Below are 9,697 nucleotides of genomic sequence, written 5' to 3'. Positions count from 1 at the left end.
TTATACCTGGACGCCTTATTTCTTGCCCTCGAACGGCCGCTGCCACCGTCTCGGCGATGTGCGGACGTGAGCGCCATCCGGTGGCGCTTCAAGGTGGCTTCCTCCGCTTTCCTTCTCACACTCTATCCATTCTAGAATAGAAGGCCGGAGCAAGACGCAGCAACCGATGATGGCCCAAGCACGAGGTGGCACTCAGGTTGCAATGGCAGGAGGTTGATGTAGCCGAGGTGCAAGTGCGGCAGACACAATCATGACACTTGGGCTACCACGGTTCCAGTGCCTCGACCTAGCTGGCCTTACTGCTCTATTTCTGTCGCCCGTGCACATCGTCGTTGTCGTCACGCATCAATCGCTCGCACACAGAGCTCTTCTTCTTTGCTGATGAAAATAGTTTTACAGCGAAGCTGTTTATGGCTAGATTCCCGTGTATTTTTTGCGCGAGCAAAAACCATGGGTCGATCCCGAAGATAGTTTAATATTGGGCCGACCAGTGGTGGAAGTTAAGCAGGCCTCAGGCCCTCCGCCAACTTGCAAAAATAGGTTTCGTATCTTGGGCCCAAATACAACCCATACCAGATAATAAGCTGATAAGAACAAATAATAAACGATGGTTCGCGTCGGCCATGTCGACGTTCGCACCGCCCTCTTTTTGTTGGCGCTGCAAGCGCTTGCGCATCTAGTTTCTTTGCCTTCCTTTCTCCCGTGGTGGAGGTCCCGTCGAAACGTCACGCGTATCTGCATGCATCTGGCTTCTCGGGGCGATGGTACCGTCGTATACGCGAAGGTATATAAAAAAGATATAAACGTCGGTGACGCCTCCTACACACCGTCACTGATCGTTCACCTTCACAGAGCGGAACGGCTCGGGGTTTTTCAAAAGGGTGGAGAAATAGTTTCTAGCACAGAATCTCTGAACAACGGCGTTATGAGAAGTGCTGTCTGTGGCGGTGCAGGCGTCGTACCTTAATGCTTGCACGAGCTGAGAGTGAAGCAAAACCTTCAGCGTTTGTAGGCGGATGGGCACTGTTTGTTTCGATCAGGCACCTGTACGCAGCAACAAATAACCACGGTACGGTATGCACGCATTTGCGGATAACGCTAGTGTTTGGGCACTCGCTGCCCACGTCAGCAGCGGAAAGGAAAATTCTGCATTGGCTCCGCAGCAGAGGCGATTGAGCGGAGCGTCAAGGTTCATGCACTTGAATTCGTCGTTTTTTTTTTTGGCAAATGCATTGAGCTTGTCCGGCGTCTTTCTAGACTTTCCGATACCGGAGTTTGATGGTCAAGTTTGATCAAGATGGAGCCCCATCGGGATCGGGTTTCCTGTAGGTAATCAAGAGTGATCGCTGCTGCACGGTCCAACGATTAGGATTGAGTTTGGCCGAGGTCAAGCGCACCAGTTGTCGTTAGTGTGTCTAAAGGACTTATCAAATTTGTCTAATGAGCTGCAGAAATCGTAATAGAAAACCACTTTTCTTGGAAAATATAGTTTTCTTTGTCATTACCTTCTTGCGGTAAGGCTATCATCGTTTGCTGGCCTGCAACTCTTCTACATACATGGTCATCAGCACACAATCGCGAACAAGAAGCTCGATCATGATGCACAGATCGTGATTTTATAGATGCGGATCGGGCCAACTCGCGGTAGAGAGAGAGCGTGCGACACCAGTATTACCATCCAGGCCTGACTTGCGTTTGCGCCAACGATACCCAGATAACAGGTGGCGGCGACGGCGCGAAGGTGGAGCAATAGCCGACGACAGGCTACACCGCACACTCTTTGGTAACCACATTGAATGCTATTGTAGTGCTAATCTGCACCAGTTTATAGGTTGACTAGCTTGAGTCACACATTAAATTGTCATAGAGTTAGGAAGCACATTACAGCGAAGTATATAAAGGAATTCCCTTTAAAGTCCTTTTGAAGAATTATTTCATTGACTGATAGTTTCTTTCGCAGATTTACATATATTTATTGTGCAAAAATCAAAGATTGCTCCGACGTATGCGCGGGGTCTGCCAATTTTTATTTTTTTAATTCTTGATGCACATTTTTTCGTAGTTGCCATAATACTACTCGTACTTTTTTGACAATGCCTATAGAGGCCTATACATTCTTGCTAGTACTTACGTAAAACGCGCACACCTTGCACAAACCGCAAGACCAGTATTCGCTTTTATTGATTTTGGAAATGTTTCCAAATGATTATGAAAAAAATTATCTTGTTTACTTCATCCTTGTCTCTATTTTTGGATCGCTTCCCTAGATCCAAGGTATGTTTTTATGATGTTTGCCGAATTTGTTTGCCATTTATGGCTTCCTTACGCTTCTTAATTGCGTCAGCACATTCCCGTACAGCTTATTTCATTGTTAAAGGCTACACCTAACTAGAATCTGAGCGTCCATAGCTGCCCATCATTTAACAGTAACTTGCCTGCACTGATGTTTCATAAATTGATATCCATCCATTAAATCTTATCGGATCCGTGTGTCTGGAGATTGCGATCGCTCGTGGAAGTGATGGAAGTGGTTTTGTGAATTTTGGTGTTCTCTTTAACAGTGAAGAGCTCTTTACAATAAATAATCTTGTTCATGACCTACAAAACACGTAAACGCTAAATTTGCGCACCATGCCGATGTCTTGCACCTTGAAATATTTCACGGGAATGATAACTGCATCATTCTTGTTGTCCACTCGGCCCGTGCAGTGTTTGCGGTGTTATGTTATGTAAAAATGGCTTTATGTCGTCTTAACTCCTTGTGCGAGTGTTCAGTCTAAAGCGAAAAGCAAGTATCGTGACCTAGCCATATTAGTTGCTTCTCTTCAGTGCTGCGACCAAACAAGGAAACTTCTCACGTGGGGCGGGTGACGATGCGCCACAGCTCATCAGTTACGCAGAAAGCCTTAATTTATTGAAATAAATCACACAATGATAAATGCATTTTGAAGTAGTTTCTTTTATTTGACTGTCGTACCAACTCACCCCAGTGTACTCCTGCGACTAATCTCTCTGCTTTTCCCACATAATTTCTCTCTCTCTCTAACTAAACTCAGTTGACAAAATATACAACCAGTGAAAACGTTTGTGTAATTATTAGTCACTCCATGCGGATATCTTCAACGGGATACTTCAAGATTCAGGGATGTCGTGGACATTTGCGAACATTAACTTGGATTATGTACGCACATTTTTCAGCAGATGTGTTTTTGGTCTACTTACTTCGGAGAAGTTGAGTTGTTTTCAAATAATTTTGCCTATACCTGAACGTCTACAATGTCGCTGCAACCCTTAATATAGGACGAAAATATTTCATATTTATTCGGTCTCTACCTCTCTGCTCTTTCCAGTGTTATAAAGGAGTCCACCTTCGAGATATCGCCTGGAGAGACTCAAGATCAGGTAGATTTTCTTCTAGACAATGGTGAGTACTCACATACTGCTCTCTGGTGAGTGAGGGAAGTTGGCTATTTTCCAGAACTTTACTTTCAGTTTGTATAGTTGAAGCTGTGCACATGTGAAGAGCGTAATAAGGCGAAAACGTTAACTTGCTCGTTCCAGTGCCTCATACCCGAGAAGAACGGCGAGTGGTAAGGCGTGGTAAAATTGTTTCTGGTCCTTCTAAACGAGCGTCAGCACGTAGCAGGCCGCTCCTGCCTAGGTACAGAAATGCCGAGCCTCTATGCTGCGTGGCGGGCCAGATGAACAGCCCATAGCTGTGCTTCAAGATTGGGGCTGCTTCGGGCAGCGTCCCATTTGGACGACACGACGCCGTTCAGGGATGGAAAAAAATCAGTGATGCAAAAAAATTTGATCATCAGTCACGGCTCATACACCCGTAAGCAAGAAAAGATGCCATGGCTATGGGTGAATATGAATGCACAAACTAAAGAAAGGAAGAACGAATGAAAGAACAAAGAAAAAAGAACAAATCACGAAACACGATAAAGTCCGGAAGAAAGACAGAACGAAAGAGAGACGAAGAAACCCTTAGGTAGAGCATTAGGTGTTCGTACGTGTCGCTGAGGATGTCGACCAATAGCGCTGTACGTTTACTTACGACTGAGGCGCGTTATGTATTGCGAGGAGCCTGACCCCTCCAATCGTATAACCTAATGCATTACCACGTGTGCAGCCGGCTTTCGCCTTCACGTGTTACAGGAGTGTAACTTGCTGTCGAATTTTCCTGAGAGCAGCTGCACCGCTCAAAATGAGAATTTATTTACATGGACGTTTAACAATATGTGCACTTCCATTATGTGGAGCAATAAAATACAGAACGTGTACTGCTTGCAGTCTTGCACGGACAGCTGCTGGTCTTTATTTTAAATAGAGGAATAATTTTCAGAGCACAATCCAACTGTATTATGAGTGAAAACGTTATCCCAGTGAATAGTTGAAGTGCTTACAATGTCGAGCGGGTCTGAATGGTAGCGAGACCATCAGTATATTATATATATAGATACATATATATATATAGATTGATATATAGATAGATAGATTGATATATAGTTAGATAGATATATAGATAGATAGATATATAGATATATAGATAGATAGATATATAGATACATAGATAGATAGATATATAGATAGATAGATAGATAGATAGATAGATAGATAGATAGATAGATAGATAGATAGATAGATAGATAGATAGATAGATAGATAGATAGATATGTAGAAGGTTTTCTGCATAATTTTATTGACGTTTGACACAAAGGGCACTATTGTATATTTTCTCTAAACACTGGAGACGAGTTAAAACACACAATTGAGGACCTTAACAGAGAGAGTGTAACAGCGGGGTTGAATTATGCAGAAGACAAAGATAATGATGAATAGCCGGGCAAGAGAACGAGAGTTAAGTATCCCCATTCTCTAGAGTCTGGGAAGGAGTACGTTTACCTAGCTGAATTACTCACAGGGAACCCTGATCATGACAACGAAATTTAGAGAAGAAAAAAGGGTTGAAGCTCATATTGCAGACTTTGTCAGCTCCCGACTGGGGACAGGACATTATCATCGAAAAGGATGGTGTACAATCAGTGGATTTTACCGGTGCTGATATATGGGCCAGAAACCTGGAGACTGACAAAGAAGCTTCAGAAGAAGGGTTGACATCGGCGCAAGTTGGTACATAGTTGAAAGACAAAACCACTCACAAGCGACAAAGGACAAGAGGAGACGTTCACACCACAATGACTGGACTACTCTCTCAATTCTCCAGGCAGGGCAAGGAACCACGTTTGCACAACGCAACACGAAAACCGGTTCATCGCATGTGTTGCCCGGGTGGTGTATTAGTTCCCTCTCACATGCGAGAAAGTTTACATAGGACAAACTGGCCTATGTATTAATGACCGGCTGCGTGAGCACCACTCCTCCCTGGGATACTATGACGGTGCAAACTTGCCTCGCCATTGCAATGAATGTGGCTGTTACCCATTGTTCAGCAATGTAACGATTCTCGGTGGAGGCAAGGGCAAAGAAGAGCGAGAAATCCTGAAAGCGCACTACATCAGGTTATTAGATGACGTCTGCATTAGTACAACCTCGGAGCCCTTACATGAAAAAGAATTTGCTTTAAGTCGGTCTCGATAGATGTGACATCATGTCTTTTCAATGTTCTGTGATTAGTGATGCTGCTGTTGCGCATGCTGTGCTGGCCTTGCTGGGACTATGCCGTTTCTAATAGGCTCAGTGGATAGTCCAGTCGTTGTGGTGTGCACATACCTTCGTGCCCTTTGTCACTTGTGACTGGTTTTTTCTTTCAAGCTTGAGAACAAGCTAAGGACCGCGCAAAGAACGGCGGAACGAAGAATGCGTTGCACAACGTTAAGAGACCAAAAGAGAGCGGTCTGGATCAGAGAGCACATGGGTATAGCCGACATTCTGATTATAATTATAGCCGACATTCATTCTGAGGATAAGAATATGGAGCTGGGCAAGTCATGTAATAGGTGGGCCAAATAACCGGTGTTCCCTTGTGGTTACAGATAGGGTGTCAAGAAAAGGGAAGCGTGGTCGAGGATGGCAGAAGGGTAGGTGGAGCGATGAAACTAGGGAACTCGCGGGCGCTAGTTGGAATCGGTTGTCGCAGGACAGGGATAACTGGAGATCACAGGGAGAGGCCTTCGCCCTGCAGTAGGCATAAGATAGGCTAATGATGGTTATTATTAATAGTATTACGCTTCATTTTCTCGCCTAGACGCGACCACCGTCTATCGCGATCTGTGTACGGTGGCGTAGGTAGTCACGCGAGGAAACGTTTCGTCCTCCGTCTATGACAGTGGCGTAAACTAATGTTGAATAGCATTCATGTTTGCCAACTTCCGTCACTTCCACAATAGAAGGATCAATATTTGTGCATGAGCTTCTCGGTAAAAAGAAGCACTATTGCTCCGAATGCAAAGTGTTTTAACTCGAACCAAAGATTTCATCTAGAGAAATTGAGGGAGAAATAAATTTACTGCGTTACACTAATGTGTGTGCTTATGCTAAGAAGCAGTCATAGCATAATATATGCATGAAAAAGCATTTTGTGTCAGTTATAAATTACTCAAGCCAAACGATCAATAAGCCGTTGCCGTCGCGAAGCGCTTTTCTTTGTGGCTGGCAAGTTGTTTCGAGCTCAAGTAACCTCAAGTAATTTTTGCATAAGCTCTGCCTGGTCTTCCCTCGGTTCTGTTGTGGTGACTGACGTATATGAATTGTTAAGGCGAAAGCCTTAAGGGCCTCGTTGTAATGGCTCATGCCAGAAAAAAAACGGCGTCTAGTTCAGTGACGCAAAAGACGAGGGATACAAAAAATGTCATCGTCAGGAATGGCTTATATCCGCGTAAGGAAGCGAAGGTGCGATGAGTGAATATTAATGCAGAAACGAAAGAAGGAACGAAATAGAAAAAAGAACGAATGAAAGAAAGACGGGAAGAAAGAGAGAACGAAAGAACCTTTAAGTAGTGCGTTAAGTGCTCGAGTGTGTCGATGAGGAGGTCGACCTTCAGCGCCATACGTTTATTTCACACTGCGGCTCGTTATGGGCTGCAAGTCTGACTTGATGCAGTACCACGTGTGCAGCAGGCTTTCGCCTTCATATGATACAGTAATATGACATGCTGCCGAACTTTTTCATTGCAGTTTTTATTGCGGGAGGTTACAACATGTCATTATTGTTGCTTTTTCAGACCAGTGTGGCCTCTACACTGCGTACTTCAACTACACTGACTACGAAAATTGCGTTGTAACAATCATTCCATACTACGGTGACAATCGTAAGTTATATTTGTCGTAGCAAGAGTTATGTTCCTAAAGAGTAATAAATCGCGTTTTGATGATAAGTGAACAAAAAGAAAACACTATTGAAAATTGTGCTTTAGAACTTCAGCAAATGCACATAACGCTAGGAGCCCCCCATCCAATTGCTGCCGCGAAGGATCTACCTTCACAATTTTCCTCTCACTATAGGCCATAATGTCTAGCGCCTGTAGGCAGTCGTCACGTTTTTTTGTAATGATGATAATGGTGGGAGGGCTGCGGGAATGGCGCGGGTGGCAGCGGGCACCAACACGGCTGCGATTGTGAGTCGTTTGCGTTGGCTCGTTCCGAAAACGCTGTAGCCGTCTTGCCAGCTCTGAATTCCGGTATGCGCGTCGTCTTTAGCACAACCTCATTTCAGGCAACACAAATGCACTATGGAGATAATTTTGCACAAGGATCTTGCAGCACCATCTTCTTAAACGGAGCTTCAGGGTTTTCTGCTTTAATGCAACTGCAAGGTAGTGCAGCTGGCTAAGCTTTTATCTGTGATATCTGAGTAAATTGACACCTGATTCTTGACGCTTGAGGCACTGCATCAAGGACACTTGATGACATCTAGTACGCTACAGTTTCTTTAAAGACGAATGTAATATTTTTGCCACGCCCTACCGTATACACTGTGCTGAATTTTTACCCTAATGTGTCCTTTCAATAGCCGTGTGCTCTTAGCATACTACGATTGCTATGAGTACAATAAAGCTACTATTTACGTTTTGGACGCTGCACGCAGCCGCACTGAAAGCTTAGCTCCCACGCGTTTGCGGAAGATTTTGACCCGAAACAAGTATCAGCACACAATACATTGCTTCTATAGACCTTCGGTCCGCCTATTGGCAAATCGCCGCTGAGGAAGCGAGAAGACCGCCTGTATAACACCTAATGGGCTCTACCATTTCAAGGTTATGCCATTTGGCTTGTAGAATGTCCCAGTTACATTCGAACGAATTATGCACTTCATTCTTGGCGGTTTCAAGTGGTCTACTTGGCTGTGCTAACTCGATGACGCCGTCATTTTCTAGGCTACGTTCTCAAGTCACCCACAGAGTCTCTCGGCTATGTTGCGCGTCCTTCGCGTTTTGTGTCTTCAACTTAACTTGGCCAAATGACACTTCGGCCGCCGAATGATAGGTAGATATATTTGGCCATATTTTGTATGCTACTGGTATACGGCCTGACCCTGCCAAAGTTAGCACCGTTGCCAAGTTTTCGACACTTCATTCTACTCAGGACGTGCGTCCCTTTTTTGGCCGTTTTTTCTTATTTCGGGTGGTTTGTGAAAGACTTTGCGAGAATAGCACGGTTCCTAAAGAGTATTCTTAAAGACGACGCGAATTTTTACTGTGATCCAGTAGAAGCGTGCTCCTTCTCACAACTGATTGAACAAGTGACATGACCACCAGTGTTGGCTCACATCGACGAATCTGCTGCTACGTAAATCCATACAGACACCAGTCGCCACGGAATCGGCGCAACGCTAGCCCAACGACCGCACGGTCAAAACTATAGGAAAGACTAGGTGTGGTTGAGGGAATTGTTGCGAAGGAGGAGGGTACGTAGAAGCGCCCTGCGTTGACCTGCTCTTGCAGTCGCTACGGGTACTCTGGGTGGTACGCGCGTACTGGGTTCGTCTCGTGATAACGTCATCTATGCGCGCCGTATGCTGTATGTGCTTGCGAAAGCCTACGACGATAAGCCGACGATGGCGGCTCAATATCCCGTGTGCAAGGGTATAAGCGTGCCGCTTTCCGTCGCGCATGAGTCACCGAAGGGAGGAGAGGGAAGTGGGGAGGGCGTTCTACTCCGGCGGCTATCGGACATGGCGCGGCCGCGCGAGCCCTATCTTGAACGCGATCGGGGATTCGGACAGTCTAGGCGCACTGAGGACCGGTAGCGTCGTGTGCACTATAGCATTCATACACTTGCGCCTCCCTCGCGTTCCCAAAGTGAAACATCCCACTGTACATTCTTGTACTCCAAAATCACACGTCAGATCGTCGTAGTTTAGTTCCTGATGGTCCATACCTATTTCTTGTCGTCCCGGCTCACCTCGGCTCCACTGCCGTGGCGCCGCTTCACAACAAAAAAACGACGCCGATTTCGGTCCGCCAACTGTCGGCGACCGCGATTTTTACTTCGTGCCGACGACTCTGTCGCACTGTATCGATGCCTGCAGTCTGCCGACGGTCCGCTGACGGCTGTGTCGGGGGCACGTCGGCGGAGAGGTCGTGTCGGGACGAAGTCTGCAGCTTGTACCACTTGCGCGACGTTCAGCGATGCAGACTTCAGGCTACATGCGGTGCCTTATTTGTACATTTCTCGCAACGTTGTTACCTTGTTCGCAACGAGAGTGGACCTAGTTCAAATCGCGGCCAACACT

At 45.7% G+C, this 9,697-nt stretch overlaps 1 non-coding gene across 1 annotated transcript; it reads right to left on the bottom strand.

Moving 5' to 3' along the window:
• Positions 1-445: 445 nt before the first annotated feature.
• LOC142589094 (U2 spliceosomal RNA) lies at positions 446-636 on the bottom strand. The gene has a single exon (XR_012829820.1). It is a non-coding gene; the product is annotated as a U2 spliceosomal RNA (small nuclear RNA).
• Positions 637-9,697: the final 9,061 nt, after the last annotated feature.

Source organism: Dermacentor variabilis, chromosome 7, assembly GCF_050947875.1.
Source record: "Dermacentor variabilis isolate Ectoservices chromosome 7, ASM5094787v1, whole genome shotgun sequence".
NCBI classification, from domain to species: domain Eukaryota; kingdom Metazoa; phylum Arthropoda; class Arachnida; order Ixodida; family Ixodidae; genus Dermacentor; species Dermacentor variabilis.
This window is presented reverse-complemented; position numbering and strand designations above follow the sequence as displayed.